The sequence below is a fragment of the Sarcophilus harrisii genome, chromosome 1, assembly GCF_902635505.1.
Source record: "Sarcophilus harrisii chromosome 1, mSarHar1.11, whole genome shotgun sequence".
NCBI lineage: Eukaryota > Metazoa > Chordata > Mammalia > Dasyuromorphia > Dasyuridae > Sarcophilus > Sarcophilus harrisii.
Window position 1 is genome coordinate 713,993,774 of NC_045426.1, and position 6,663 is coordinate 714,000,436.

The window sequence follows — 6,663 nt, forward strand, 5'->3', positions numbered from 1 at the left end:
ATTTCTTTTGCATTTTGCAATGTTACAAATAATTAATTTGATTTTCTCAATAACCTTGCAGTATATTATTATCAACAATCAGTGATTCAGAAAAGAAATATGGGTTTCACATTTATTCTTCCATAGACTAAATCACTTAAGCTTCCACAATCTCATTTTTCTCATCATAAATACAGTGATGATAAAAAGATTTCTCTTGGCTACCTCAGTTGACCATTATAAGAAAACTAGTGTATAAACCTTAAAGTTCTCTAAACATGTGAATTATATTTAACTTCATTTCACAGGCAAGGAAACTGAAACTCATAAAACCCCAATTTTATATATATAAATATGTCCTGCATAGTTTGGCTTAATGTTTTTTTTTTCCTTTATTATAAAAGATGATGGATATGTCTAAAAAGAGTTGTATTTTTTAATAATCCTCAAAAAGAAGGAGAAAAAGATGATAATGTGTATCAGCTTCACTTTTCTCATCAATAATATGAGGGGATTAGACAAGAAGATCTCTTCCAATTCCATAATTATGAGCAAGAGAAAGAATGAAAATAAGAGGAAGAAAGACATATTTCCTTAAATAGCAGAGTTGTGAGTAATACCAGCTCCTTTCTAATATCCTTTCTGCTATAAAAGCACCCAAGTGACTTACACCAATAGTTTCTTTATCCTCAGAGGAAATAGTCTCCCATTGGATTATTGGTAAAGGGAAAAATAATGTTGTTTTTGCCAAAAATTGGGCAGAAGAAAGGAAAAGAACCCACATGTGCAAAGGCGTTTCTCGTGACTCTTGTAGTGGCAAGGAACTAGAAAGTGAGTGGATGCCCATCAATTGGAGAATGGCTGAATAATTTATTGTAATAAATGTAATAGAATATTATTGTTCTATAAAAAACAATCAGCAGGATCATTTCAGAGAGGTCTGGAAAGACTTAAATGAACTGATGCTGAGTGATATGAGCAGAACCAGGAGATCATTGTACACAGCAACAGCAAGATTATACAATGATCAGTTCTGATTGACATAGCTCTTTTCAACAGCAAGATTATTCAGGCCACTTCCAATGGTCTTGCATTGGGAAGAATCATCTGCACCCAGAGAGAGGACTGTAGGTACTGAGTGTGGTTCACAACATAGGGTTTTTACCTTTTTTGCTATTGTTTGCTTGCATTTTGTTTTTTTTTTCTCATTTTTTATGTTTTTGAGCTTGATTTTTTTTGTGCAGCATACATGGAAATACATATAGAAAAATTGCACGTTTAACATATATTGAGATACTTGCTTTCTAGGGGAGTAGGTGAGGGAAGGAAGGGACAAAAAATTTGGTACACAAGATTTTGCAAGGGTCAATGTTGAAAACTATCTTTGCATATATTTTGAAAATAAAAAGCTAAAAAAAAGAATTGGACTTAAGTCCAAAACAATATATTTGTAACTATAAGTTTAAATTGCTAGGTGATGTGAGTCTATATCATAAAGTTTCTCATACTAAAGCTAATCCATCAATTGCTTCAAACAGCCCCATTTAGGGGGTTATCTACCTTTCTGATTCTATCTCCTCACCCTAAATAGCATAGTATTTTTTCTATTTTAAATTTTTTCCTCTTTTTTAGGTTATTTTGAAAACAATAGATAATAATAAACAATTACATTTTTGCTGTGAATAACAGTTATAAGCTTACCTTATCAACTTGCAAAACTTTTGACTTTTTTGCCTTTAAAAATCAACCAGGCTTACCTGCTCTAATGTCAGAAGATAACATTTTCACACACAGTGACTTCCCACATTAGGCTGTTTTTGAAGTGTTGTTCTCCCATTTTAATGTCTAAGAACTTTGGAAGATTATGTCTATTTAGTTTAATGTTTTTCCCTTAATGCCTTAGGCATAGTTGCTAACTATCATTTATCTATAAGTACCAATTTCCATTGGTTAAACTGCTGTATGAAATTGCTGTTATTTTCCAGAACATAGAAAATACAGGCTATGCCTTCCCCATTGCTATAGTTAAAAGTAATATTTTAGAGAACTAGATTGGAGTCTAATAGATGTCCTTTAATGCTTTTATATTCCTTATGCATAAATTTGGTCATGAAACTCTCTGTTAAAAACTCTTCAGAGGTCTGCCCTAGACTGCTGAGGAAACTTTATAGTCCTTTGTCTGGCACTCAAGGCTTTCTACAGCCTAAAACTGCATAATCTTTACAGTCTTAATTCATACTACTTTTCTCTCTTTTATGTAAATAACCAAGCTAGTTTTATCTTTGTTCCCTAAAGATAATCTCTGTGATTTGTCTGTGTCTTTGCTCACACATTCTCAATGCTTAGAATTCCTTCCAATTTTATCTATTGAATCTTTAGGTATTATTAAAGGCCCAACTCAAATATTACCTCTTTCCCAGATCTCCAATACCCTCTCCTAAGAATAATGTCATTTTCCTACCTGAAATTTTAAATATTATAAAACAATACATGAAATGAGGTGATGCTATTGACAATAATCAATAGACTGTTGAGATTAAGTCAGGAAGCAAAACCTGGGTTAAAATATTACATCTTAGGTCTGTGATCCTGAACAATCATAGGTTTAGTTGTGAATAGGACCTTTCAGAGGATAAGTAAGTCTACTTCCTTTATTCTATAAATGAGGAAACTAAAGTCTAAATTGAGTGACTTGTTCAGACACCTTTAGTTAGTAAGTAACTGAGAGAAGACTACAATTCAGGTCATTCAAATTCCAAATTCAGGGCCAAATCACTATTCCAATCTGACTCTCAATTAATTTAATGAGATGTGCATTAAGCAATGTCCAATTAAGTTTTATCTCTCAAAAGACAAATTCACTTGGAAGCTCTCTGTACTTAGAAAATTATATAACCATTGTGTACGACATATCCAGTTACTACACTGTAAGCTCTATGAAGGCAAAGATTATGCCAGATATAAACTCTATATGTTTCTCAAACACTCTCAGTACTAAAGTATATAGTTACTTAATAAATGATTTTTAATCAAATTTAAATTTAATTAATTTATGAGCACTGGATTTGAAGTCAAAGGATCTAGATCTTTTTTGGTCCTTACTACATATGTGACTTAGGGCAGTTAACAAACTCTGCACTCATTTTTATCATCTGTAAAATAATGGTGGTGGACTAAATGATCTCTAAAGTTTCTTCCAATTGTAATATATAACACTATCGTATCGTTTATTATCTTACCCATTCCTATTTATCTTTAAATGTCCAGTACATTTTTGATTATTTTTCATGAAGTATTCTCCCATTGTACCCTGCCCTGAACTTTTACTTTATTGAGAGTCAATACAAAGCAGCTTTTATTTCATTATTTTATCTTATTTTCATTACATTATTTTCACCGTATCTTCTCAACTATATTGTAATTATGGGGTGTATAGGGTATTCAAGGAAGATTAGCACCTCTGGTATGAGGACGCCAAGCCCTTTCCACCACTGGTGTTCACCCCCATCCAACTAACTCTCACCTATGGTACAAGAAGCTGTATCACATATAACAACAGACCACAGGAAAACTGCCTCCTCAGTCTAAAGCAGGTTGAGAATAACCAATGCACCTCAAATCTGCCAGTGAATTGGGAGGGGTATCAACTCGGAGCACATGAAGACTTCTCCTGGGGAAATGGTCATAAAACTGTTCCAACAGTCTTGAAGGCAATTAAAGCAGGTTCTTAGAACTAGGTCAGACATTTAAGACAAGGTCATCCACAGCATCCCTGACCACTGCCAATTGTCCTGACATTTGTCTTGCCATTGGACTATGATGACTGGAAGATAAGAGTAAGATTAATGATTTTGTGCTGTACTACCTCACTTCTTAAATATAATTCTCAACAGACCAAGACATCATCCTATGATGGCCTTAGTCCAAAAGGACAAATAACAACTACTATAATCATAGTGGCCAGTTCTGGTAATCCCATTCAGAAAGGACATGGAAATAGTTATGCCAGGTCCAAATAGAAATGAATACTGATAGACTAAGAAAACCCCAAATTTGTGTTACCTATATTATGTTGTATTTATATATATATATATACATATATATATATATGTATATATATATATTTGTTAAACATTTCCTAATTACTTTTTAATCTAATTTTGGACAAACTCCCAAATTTTGATTTGCAGTTATGCCATAAATTTGACACAAAGTCAAAACAGCTGAAAAGCTGTGAACAGGAAAAGACAGTATCTTAAAGAACTTCAGAAACCATTAAGACATCTTCCTCATTTATTTCTTTTTGTATAATTTTCTAACTCACATCCTCCTGCCAAGTCTTCCTCTGCTCTATATGCCTCCTTGCAAATGACTCTATTCTCAATTTCTCCCTGTAACACTTCTTTATAGCCTTTCTTCTCTTCCTTTTCTTCTTTATCTTATTCCTTTTCCAGTCATTCCTTTTCTCCACTTCTCTCCTTCCTCTTTTTCTCTCTCCTTCCCTTTTGCAGTTTCTCTTTTGATTCTTTCTCTTCTGTTTTTCCATTCTTTTTCTATTCTTAGACAGGTTTCTTTCTCTTTTCGTATCATTAAAAAAAAAATTAAACCTTTTCACACTGAATATAATGTAGACTTAAAATACTATATCAACCTGCACGCAAATATATTCAATAAAATTTTGTGGTTTCTAACTTTTATTTTAAAAGTATCAGAGACATTTTATATATTTCTTTAAAAAGAATCATATTCTCTAAGATAAGCATCTGTAAAAATTAAGCATCTTATTAATCTTGAAGGCAACAGAGAAAATAATAACCACCAACTAATATGGCTATTTTTTCATACTTGTTAATTTTTGCAGAGAAAAAAATTAAAGGTATCCCTGAAGAGACAAGAAAAAGTAGACTTCCAAAACCTATATTCTACATGAGATCGTCTTTTTAGTGACAATTAACAGAAAGTGATAGAAAATAATCATATTTTATTGTTTATTGGCTGCAAAAATTCTAAATTCTGTATACCAAGAAGTTTCAAGGTTATCCTCTAAAAAGAACTCTCCTGCGGATATGTTTAAAAAATACAAAAGTACTCAGAATATTCAATGGAGATAATTATTTATAATAGGCAAGGGCCAGGCATGGTAATCCCAGTCCCTGTTGGCTGAAGCTAGTGGATTGATTAAAGAATTCTGGATTGTACTGGACTAAATCAACAAGCTTTCTGGAACAATTCAAGTAACAATATGGTGAGGAAACTAGGAGGGACTACCATGTTGCATAAGGAGGGATGATCCTGTCAGACATGCAGTAAAGCAGGTCAAAGCTCCTGGGATTGGGACCATGAATGGCTGCTGTATGTGACAAAAACTCCTAGTCTGCCCCCTCCCAAAGTCAAATAAAACATTAAAAGGGGGAGAGATACTAAGACAGGGTGATTACCTTTCTCCTTTTATCATGAAATATGTCTAAGCATAAAGGAGAATCTATTCATAGATCATCAAAAGGAGTTAAAATGGTTGGTCAACCAAAGAATAATGGAGAGGCTCATGATGACTGCAGTAGGCTATAGCATATGGTTATTGATAGACTTAGTGGTATAATCATGCACTTCTGAAACTAAAAGATGTTCATTTACTGAACTTATGGAAAGACATTAGCTAATTCTATTGCTTTTAATGAGTTTTAAAAATTGCATCTTTCTGGAATCTATTCCACATTTGAACAAACTTAATCTCTACTTATCTAAAAAGTTAATGAGAAATATCATGTCATAGTAGATAAGGCGCTGGACTTCCAGCACCTGGATATACCTCAATATTTACTTACAGCTTTGAGACTCAGTTTATGTCTGTCAAATTTCAGTAGATTTTTTGTAGATTCTAGAAGAGTTACAAGGATGAATAGGGCACACTGCATACCCTTTTAGAGTTTACAGTCTAATAGTTACAGAAGAACAGAAATCAAAAGTGTGCAAATATAAACTAATCAGAAATGTGGTGTATTACTATACAGACACAGGACATCACTCCACTTTCCTGGCCTGAGTTTAATTATCTTATGGAATTGAGGGCATATGATACAGTGGAGGCAATGAATTTGGAATGAATGGATCTGGCTTTAAATACCAACCCTTCTTTTTACTATCTTGAGTTTCTTACTTTAATTTCCTGAGCCTCTATTTACACATCTATACAATAATGGAACAGACAAACTTATCTCCAAGGTCTTTTCACCTTTACTTTTAGAATCTGAGCTTTCATTTCAAGGATCCATATACTGTCCTAAGTGTTTTTTGTTTGTTTGGGTTTTTTGCCTGAGGCAATTGGGGTGAAGTGACTTACCCAGGGTCACACAGATAGGAAGTGTTAAGTGTCTGAGGTCAGATTTGAACTCAGGTTTTCTAGGCTTCAGGGCCAGTGCTCTATCCACTGAACCAACTAGCTGCCCTTGTCCTAAGTATTTTTAAGAAAATGCCAACATATCTATAAAACTTGGACTACCATGTTATTGTCTGCATAAAAATTGCTCAAAAATGCTTTCAAGGGGGTTATCATTAGGTTCATAGGATTGAAGGCAGGAAGAGACCTTAAGGATCCTCTAGATTAACTCCCACTTTTTCCTAAAGTAAAAACTGAGGACCCAGTGCTTTAGTCCTATTCAAGACTTATATGCTGCTTGTTATTCT